Source organism: Barbatula barbatula (genome assembly GCF_947034865.1).
Source record: "Barbatula barbatula genome assembly, chromosome: 7".
Taxonomy (NCBI): Eukaryota; Metazoa; Chordata; class Actinopteri; order Cypriniformes; family Nemacheilidae; genus Barbatula; species Barbatula barbatula.
In genome coordinates this window covers 25,126,522-25,136,208 of record NC_136770.1, presented here as the reverse complement: position 1 = coordinate 25,136,208, position 9,687 = coordinate 25,126,522, and positions in this window count along the sequence as shown.

Sequence of the window (9,687 nt, the reverse complement as noted above, 5' to 3'; positions counted from 1 at the left end):
ACTGTTGGCTTGTAGTTTGTGGAACAGCAGGTCATTAATAAACACCAGCGAACTCTAGTAAACTATATCACAAACATAAGTAGCATTCATATCATTGAAACATGATCAATTCTTCTTTTCAGAACAAAACTGTGATGTGTAACTCATCCCACATGTTGATGTCAACAAGGATTCAGGATACAGGAATATAAATCTCAGATTATACAACTCAAGTACAGAAGTGCAGTTACTTAACTACAAAAACATCCAAATAACCAAACAACTGTCATGATTCTGCCTGCTCTTGTCTTGATTTTCTGGTCTAGGGGCAGAATCATGTCAGACACACGTGTTTTATGTGGAGAGAAACAGTGACTATTATTATAGTCTAGTCAGTGTGAGTGTTCTGTTAGTCTAGGTGATTTTTGTAGTCAAAGTTCTTGTCAAGTGTTAGTCCTCAGTTTATTGTGTACTCTGTTTTGTTCCTGTCTTGTTCCTGTTTTATTATTAAAGTCCTTGTTAACCCCTTCACCCCTGAGGCTGCCTGCATTTGGGTTCTCCCCTCACAGATCGTGACAACAACAATGGTCTAAAAACACCCTTAACAATTGAAGACATTTACAGCGGCACAGGTAAACACAACTCTACAAAAAATACAGAAATCTGGCTTAAATTGAACAGAAGAGCAATCCGTCGTGATGAAACGTTTAAAACATCAAAGTCATCTCAAACAAAAAAACAAAACACATTCAACATTAGTATGGTACGTTTTATAATCGCACGACATAGCAAAGTTAAGAAAGTCTTGCTGAAGTTCTGTTGATTGTGTTTAACATCATCTGCAAGGTATTATTGATGTTTTGATAGTGACTTAAAAAGGCCACAAAACAAAACAAAACAACATCCACTAAATATTTCTAACCAGATACAATAAGGGCTGAATACTTACACAGCATTAATATTGTCACCGTATCACGGCATGTAAATAACATGAGACTTTATTTAATGTTCATTAATCGAGATTAAACTCATTATATTGCGCCATCTACAGGACAGACAGAGCAGCACACATTTAAAAATAAAAAAGACAAATTCATTTCTCTTTCTTTCCTATTTTTGTCCAAGACCACTAGCATTTATCCAATCAAATGAATCTATGTATCTAAAAGTGAATAAAAGTAAAATATAAGGATAAGAGTCAAATATTTAAATGCTGTTATTATAAACTCCACGCAAATTGTAGAAAGTGTCAAAGTTGTTTTTTGTGTGCAAATATTACATCGAATGAATTGTTAAATCATTCTGCTACTGTTTATAACATTTAAAGCTAATAAATGTAAGAAACGTTGGTATTGTTTTACTCCTGTGAATCTCTATTGTGACACCAGGTGGCGCTATAGCAATGTAAATTCGACCTGCTGACCATCATAGAGAGTTCATGTTGACCTTTGACATGTAGTACAGCATGTGACTGTGGGTCAGGATTAGATTCTGTAACTGTTGTGTGAGTCATTATAGAGGAATGAAAGCAGTCCACTATTAAACAAAGACATACAGTAAAATAAGATCAATGATCTCATCAGTATCTCAAACTGTGCTCGCATATGTCACCTGGGCGAGCGGTGAGGTTATCATGTCTCAGACAGCTGAGTATCTGATAAGAAGTGCAGCGAAACGGTCACTGAGATGTTGTTTACTCCTTACGACCCAAGAGACCCCTCAATGCCCTGACATGACCCTCCAATGACATTTACATTTCTTCATTTGGCAGACACTTTTATCCAAAGCGACTCACAAGTCGGAGAGTAATATAAACATTTTGTCAACACGCTAAACGATACGGTTAGTTAACAAGGCAATGCTACTATAGAGGATTAAACCAGGAGTAAGCAAAGGAGAGAATGAACATCAAGATTATTTTTGACACAAGACAGACACTTATTGGTTGAAAGCACGTCACAGCACTGCTTTGAGATAACCAAACCTGATCCAGTGCCGCGTGTTAACACAATCTCTGAGAAAAAGCACAGAAAATAAAAAAAAATCCACCAAAGATTTACATTTGGTCTTAACATTTACGGTAACACTTTACATGAAGGTATCCTTTATGAAGCATTTATGTGTTCATTAATGATTAATAAGTCATTTACAAATGCATTATAAAGCAGTTATAACTGCATGAATAAAAAGGGATTCTATTGATTCTATTGACCTGGCAAATAGTGAGCAGGTATAAGAAAAACAACACAACACCCTTCAGTGTCCAGTCTGACAGCCTACAAACAACATCAAGATAATAATCAATCTGCTTTTCAGTCAAATAAATGATGAATAAATACATTTATTACGCATTTATAACACACGAGTTAAACATGGCGCACTATTTGGTAGGTATTTCGTTAAAATCACTCTTTTTATTCATGCAGTTATAACTGCCTCTTAATGTATTTGTACATGACTTATTAATCATTAATGAACACATTTATAAAAGCTTTATAAAGGATACCTTCATGTAAAGTGTTTCCACTTTAACTAACTGTTATATTTTTTCGAACATGCATGACCTTATGTTCACCTGAAGATGACATGTTTTGTATCAGACAAGACACACTAACAAGCTTCAAAACACACATACACACGTGTCAGAGATGCTGGGTTTGAGAAATTCAGACAGACACATTCTTCTCAGGAGAAACATCTGAGACGCACATGAGATGTCTAGGAGTCAGTCGGCGTGTCTTCAATCTCTTCTTGAATCTTTGCCAGCGGACGCTCGTTCAAAAAGTTCTTCCTCTCTGTTCACTCGTTTTATTTCAATCTGTGATTTCTCAACACTTGTCATCGGATGGACACGGTCAGGTGTGGTGCTGTACACATGTGATGGTGCAGACAGTACAGTGGGACACATCAAGAAATAACAAAAGGAGGAAAGCGAGGGGTCTGACTGACGTCACGCTCACTGCTGCCTGTGACAATGCCTGAATCAGACAACATCATACCTCTGTGTCTCGTGTTCTCCATCACGTCTCAGACGTGTCAGGGTGACTCTGCTGAAGGTCACACAAACTTTCTCTCTTTATCTTCTGCTTTTTGCTCTCTTGAATTGACAGAGAAAAATTATTTAGTTGAAAGAAAAGGTACCCGCAGCGTTAGTGACTATTTCAAGCGTTTCTTTCGATTCCTCAGGTGAGGATTAGTTTGCCATCTCATACGTTACTGTCAAAGGAGTGTAAATGTGGAACAGATGAACACAGGCGATAACACAGGACAGCTAAAGATGAGAAACTGTGTTGAAGAGGAACAAGAGAAGCGGTGTTGTAGCTGGGATGAACCTCAAAACACAGACTAAAACCTTTCATTCAGAAGTCTCTAACATTATCTTGTGCATATTTTCTATGATCTGGGATCTTTTCCTTTGGTTGTCGAGCAACAACACGCTCGTGTGGGATAGGCTGAGATTGTTTGGTTTCACTGCTTCTGGATCAGTTCCATTTCCTGCCATCAGACTTGAGCCAGGTGACGCCATTTAACATTTCATGCCAACACCCAAAAAACATTAAACGTGGAAGACTGACGACAAAGTCCAAATGACTGGACGAGAGACACTAAACCTGACCGAGTCAACTAAAAGATGACCTGAAGAACTCGCTGCTGTGTTTACTTACTGTGTCTCTCTCTCTCTCCTGTTGGCAGCAGGACTGAAGTGGGCAGGCGTAAGGGGCATATCTGAATATCTGTTAAGCACTGTCAGGGGGCTCGCGCTCCAGTTGCTCGCTCACTTTTGTGTTTTTTACTTTTACCTTGTCCTTCAAGACGTGAAAATGATCTCTGTATTTCATTGGTATTTTTGGGTCATTTTCACAATGTTTCCCGGAGTCTCACGCAGGACGCCGTATCTCAGGTATTTCCATCATTTATTCTGTTTAAATTCTCATCTTCAGTTCTGCGTTCAGCTTCTGTTGTTCAGGAATAACATCGGTCTGTCGTCGTCTTCTCCTCATCCTCCTCTTCCTCTCGCACATGTCTCGCCGCCATCATTGTTTCTGTTCGACGAGACAATAACTTACTAAACAAGATCCTAAATGTGTCTGATCAACATTGTGATTTGTGTAGTTGTGTTTGTCTCACACCTGTGCGTGTTTGTTTTTATTTACTGTAACTATGAAATACTATCATTGTATTGTTGTAAGGACCTGTGAAGGCAGACATCCAAAGGCCTTTAAAACAAAGACCAGACAAACAGCAGTAGAAAACAACAACACTACAATCTCTGTAGAAGCGTTGTGAACATCAACATTAGTCCAGGAGTGAATGTTATAGGTGATAGACCACACAAAACTTCATTCTTCCTCAATGTCGGACATGTTTAAAGGAACTGAAGACTAACACTGATCAAGAGATCTTTTGTAAAGAAGTTTCTTTTCCGATTTTAGCTCAACAATAACACTGAAAATCTAAGGGAATGTGTTAACACAATCAAGCGACCTGCTATCCCAGCATGCTTTGGAAAAGAAGTAAATCTTTAAATCACTCATAAACAACCTGAAAACACATAAACACACTTGATGTCTCCCTGTATACTCTCTGAGCATCATCAATCATCACAGATCTTTCTTTTAGACATTACAAACATGATTAAAAACATCGCTGTGAAACCGAAACGGGAGGGACAGAAAGCAGTAAGACGGTGGGTGGGGTGACACTTCCTCAACTCCTCCCTCTCTATCCTCACATGAACTCCTCGCTTTTCAGCCTTCTCTACTTCCTGCTATTTTTGAGCGCCCTTCCATTCTCTCTCTCTCTCTGTCTCTCTCTCTCTCTCTGTTTGTGGCGACCAGGAACAAAGTCGTGGAGTCTTTATCAGGAAACGTGTTTCACTCATCGCCTTCAATAACAGCCAGTAGGAGCACAAGCCTCATCACAGTCAGATGTCCAGCTGTTGTTTTCTCGGCTGTCTCAGGTATTTCTTGTTATTGTGTGATTGGAAGTGTAAGTCTGTATCTGGATCATGTGTGTCACGGGGACCTGAATAAAGAAGTTCACAGAGAGTAAATGTGTTTTCTTTTCAGAGCACGTGGCTTTTCTCTTGAATCTGTTCGTGCGGTCGTGAGCGGTTTTGAAACTAGATTACAATTTTAAAGACCAGATCTCAGTTTTCATTTTTACGCCGAATGTTGTAAGCTGTGTGTGTGTTTGTTATACTGATAAACACAAACACCGTTTCCGCTTTATATCTAACAGTTTTGCAGTCAGAACGCCAGCGCTGTAAGTGAGAACACACCAACACTGTTTTCATTCACATTTAGAAAATAAACAGGATTTTATTACCTCCAGACAAAAGTGAAGACCACATTTCCTCAAGTGGAGCTCTGTTTTCTGGGTTTCCGTGTCGGTTTTTTTCATATCTGTCATTTCAAATGATAACAATAGATTGCAGTTTTTAAAAGATGAAAGAGGTGAGAAAGAAACAATCAGACAATCATATACCAGACATGACTGCTGTGCTATATCATTTTACATCGATCCAATACTCTTTTCTTAACCCGTTCCATAAAGTTCATTTAAGTGCACTATTACTAACCTTCTTTTCTAAAAAACAGAACGTATACCTTCAGGTTCTGTATTTATTTTGCACTTTGTGTCAGTTGTGCCAGTCACTAAACATTACACTGTTTTACATTCAACTTTTTCAACATTAGAACACAGTCTTGTGGTGATTTGATTGTTTAAATGAGACACCTAAGTGTTTAACCTTCACAAACACAGACACAGATTCACAGTCATTGTGATGATATCGATCTCAAACGCTCTCTCATATCATCTCATGTATGAAAGAGTTTCTTCTGTTTGTGCACTGCAGCTCATCTCGTCCTTGTGAACATTTGAGCAGTTTGTGTTCTTCAGTGAGACGTTCATCGTATACTGTGACTGAATAACAAACAGTTCTTCCCAAACCCAAGAATGATGATAAACAAGATCAAAGCTCCTGACGCAAACCGTCTTTAAACGCACACGTCAAACAACTTACTGTACAGAGACACAAACGGGTTTTAATATTGAATATTTCTGAATATACACTGTAAACCCAGATTTTGATTCAACTCAAACAGCTTGAGTTCATATTACTTAAATGTGTCTAATTTGTTGACATTACTAGTTAATTCTGATTAAGCTTAACTTTTTCATGTCCTTTCTTATTGTAAGTGTGTTTTTAAGTTAAGTTAAGTTAAGTTTTTGAGTTTGTACTACTATTTCTTTACATTAATTAAGAATTCTGAGTAAACTGTACTTTTTAATGGCCTATCTTATTGTAATTATGTGTTTGAGCTCAAACAACTCAATATCATCAAGTTTTGCCTTTTACAAATAGCAACGCATTGACGTCACAACCGCCAAAATTTGAGACGGAATACCCCTGTATCTAAATTGCCGTTACAGCAAGCACGTTGTTCATTCACCGAAGCTAGAAGCCTTCGGTGAATAAACCGAGTTCAGCCACAAAACGGTAAGTGGGAACCTGGCACTGGCATGCCGTTGCAGTCCCGACTGCTTGCTGATGTAACTTAGCTAGCAGTATATCACGAAAGTGAGTTCACCACTCACATTTGTACAAATATTTTATTATATATTTTCATGGGGACAACACTATAGAAATTATACTTTGATATAACTCAAAGTATCTATCAGATATATATATATGTATATCAAAGTTTCATTTCAATAGTACTGTAGTTATTTAAAAAAAACTGAAAAATGAACTTCGCTAGTTATTAGCAGGGTAGCTATCCAGCTAACTCTGCCCCACACTCTCCTAGCTAACGAATATCTTCACTGGTAACGTAAGCTAGCGCCCGTAACGGAAATTGTATGTCGCTTCCAGACAGCTAGTGCAAGTTGAGCTGAGCCAGACACCTGAAGCAGCGATCGTTAGCTCAGCACGGAACATCAAACGTCCCGGTAAGTTGGCGCTAATACCCGCTGCCTTGTTAGCGGATTCTATTGTGTGACTACGACTGACTGAAATAAATTTAGCTTTGCTCCGACGTGTCCGGCGACCGTCTTATTTGGGTACACTTCGAGTCCGCCCGGTGTCCGGGTAACGTACTCGTTCACACAATAGACTGCTGGCCAGGCAATCTCTACATGCTTTTAAATTGATACCGAGCTAATATGTCCGCTCTGAACCATTTTACTCTGTTGCTTCCAGACAGCTAAAGTTGAGACGGTGCAGCAGCTAGCCAGAGAACTGCAAACATCCTTGTAAGTTGTTGCACACTAGCTAACATAGTTAGCTTTAATTTCTTGATTTATTTATTTATTTATTCGTTGTTAGTTAACTACTGTCATGCCTCTTTAAGTTTTTGTTATTTAGCTAATGTTAGCTTATTTAGTTAATGTTATTCTCACACACTTTTTTGTTTTTCCATGTACAGATTTGTTATTTGTATATGTTAAATGTAAGATGCCAGTGTTCAGCAGGGCTGAGTTTTATCTTGCCAGTCTGTCAACCAAATTTGAAGAGTAAATGTTGAGTTTTGAAGTATAACTTTTAAGATGCCAGTCTTCAGCAGGGCTGAGTTTTATCCTGCCAGTTTGTCAACCTAATTTAGAGAGGTGTAATTCAATATGATTGGAGGTAAAGAGGAAGATATTTTTTTCTTTTCATGCCATCAGTGAGGAAATAGAATTAGGTCATGGCTTTGTTTCTTTTGTTGCTAATAAAAAAGACATGTTCAATAAAAAAATTGGATCAGTTTAATGTGTCAGTTGTATCTATGTATTTTACATGGTTTTATTGATTGAAAGACATATTTTGAGTTAGAAATAAGTTGGGGCAGTTAGAATATACAATTTAGTTGAATTGGTAATGGAGTATTGCTTACTTAACAAGCCGAGTTAAATAAATGGGTGGGGAATGATTGTTTAAACTAAGTATCTTCAGTCACTGTAACTCGGTTATTAGTACATTCAACTTAAATATTCTATTCCATTCCATTATGGGCTCAAGTACATTGAACGTAGTCCAGTTCACTTATTCAACTAATGCTTCATTACTTAAAAATTTTAAGGCAACGAGTTACCTGGATTTTTTTAAGTAAATTCTACTTATCCGGGTTTACAGTGTATGTACATTGTTCTGCATCAGTGTATGAAGGCATACTCACAATACAACATGCTAACATTCAATTCCAATACTGAAGTACACGTTAGTATTTACTGTAGTAAACTGTCCTAAACAGTACAGTATAATTACAGTCTTTACAACAGAAAATCAATTTAATTTAATCTAGAATATTCCAATTGGCTATTCATGGCAATCGCTGTTCTATTAATACACAGCTTACTATCTATCATTAATACAAATTGCATCAAACCTGAGTTTATTCTGTGGATTATCTTTGGAGTTTCTATAGCTTTAACACAAATGCATATGCTGTAGAAGTAAGACGGGTCACTTGTGTTTATGACAGAAGCACAAACATATGAAGAGTGACGTCGTCCCGACTCTTCTGAAGCCTGTTCATTATTACAGAAGTATTCTGTACCGGTCAGAGCAGGTTTCATGTTATGTCCTGAGATTTCATAGAGAGAGCCACTACACTTCTTGAAGACATTAGCACTTCTTTCTTCTGCTTCATGCCAAATACTCACGTTTGTTTCTCAAACGAATGCAAAATGTCATCGCTGGCTTTTGATCTGTTAACTGCTAGGAAGGAAGAACAAAGGAAATACAGAAATAGATTGAGCAACGTCCACATTTCCTTTTGCAATTAAAAAACTTTGTTTGGCACTTGACACCAGATCTTATCAGATTCAGGATCGATGTGTGAAGACTTCAATGTTGCTGCATTTTACAATAAAATACGTGTGAAAATAAAGACTGTTTCTCATCGTACATTGTTAGTGTGATGTTTGAAATACTAATTTAGACAATTGTTCATTTAAAACCGTAATATGTTCACTGGTAATTCATGTTCACCTTTAATATACTGTTAATTTAACCATCTTAAAAATATACATTAACCATGCTGTGAAACACGCATCACATGTGTAATCGCATTGACATATTACATTTTAAAGGGTCAATATCAAGAAGATGTAAACGTGTACAGATTGTGAGTAACAAAAGCAACATGTTCTATGATTGATACTGAATGATGTTCTTTCTTCTTCAGAAGTCATAAGAGAGAAGCGCTGCATGTGAAGCTCTGGTGTGTTTGTCTCGGTCCCTGAAGTTGAGGTAGTAGATTGAATAGTTGTGGAGTGTGAAATCTCCCTGTGAGATAACTATACAATCTACTGTCTTTCTGAAGGAGACCGGCTCAACTACACAACACCTGTCGCACAGCTGGACCTGAAATCCCTCAAACGTTGATGTGTGTCTCTCAAGATGAGGTAGTAGGTTGTATAGTTTATGGGACGGATCATGTGCTGTTCAGATGATAACTATACAGTCTATTGCCTTCCTTGAGACGCACCATGAGCTTGTGTGAGAATTCAACAAGATGATAAGAGTTATTACAGCATCTCGGACGTGATCAGGATGTGAACTTTAAAGCAACACTGCATTTACATGATATAGAAATAAAGATGTGTTTTATATCCAAAATGACATATGAATGTTTCTGTGGCTGACAAGCCTCTGTACTTTCTGCATTGTTCTTTTTTTATTTCATAAATTTCAAAAAAGCATCTGTGAATGAACTT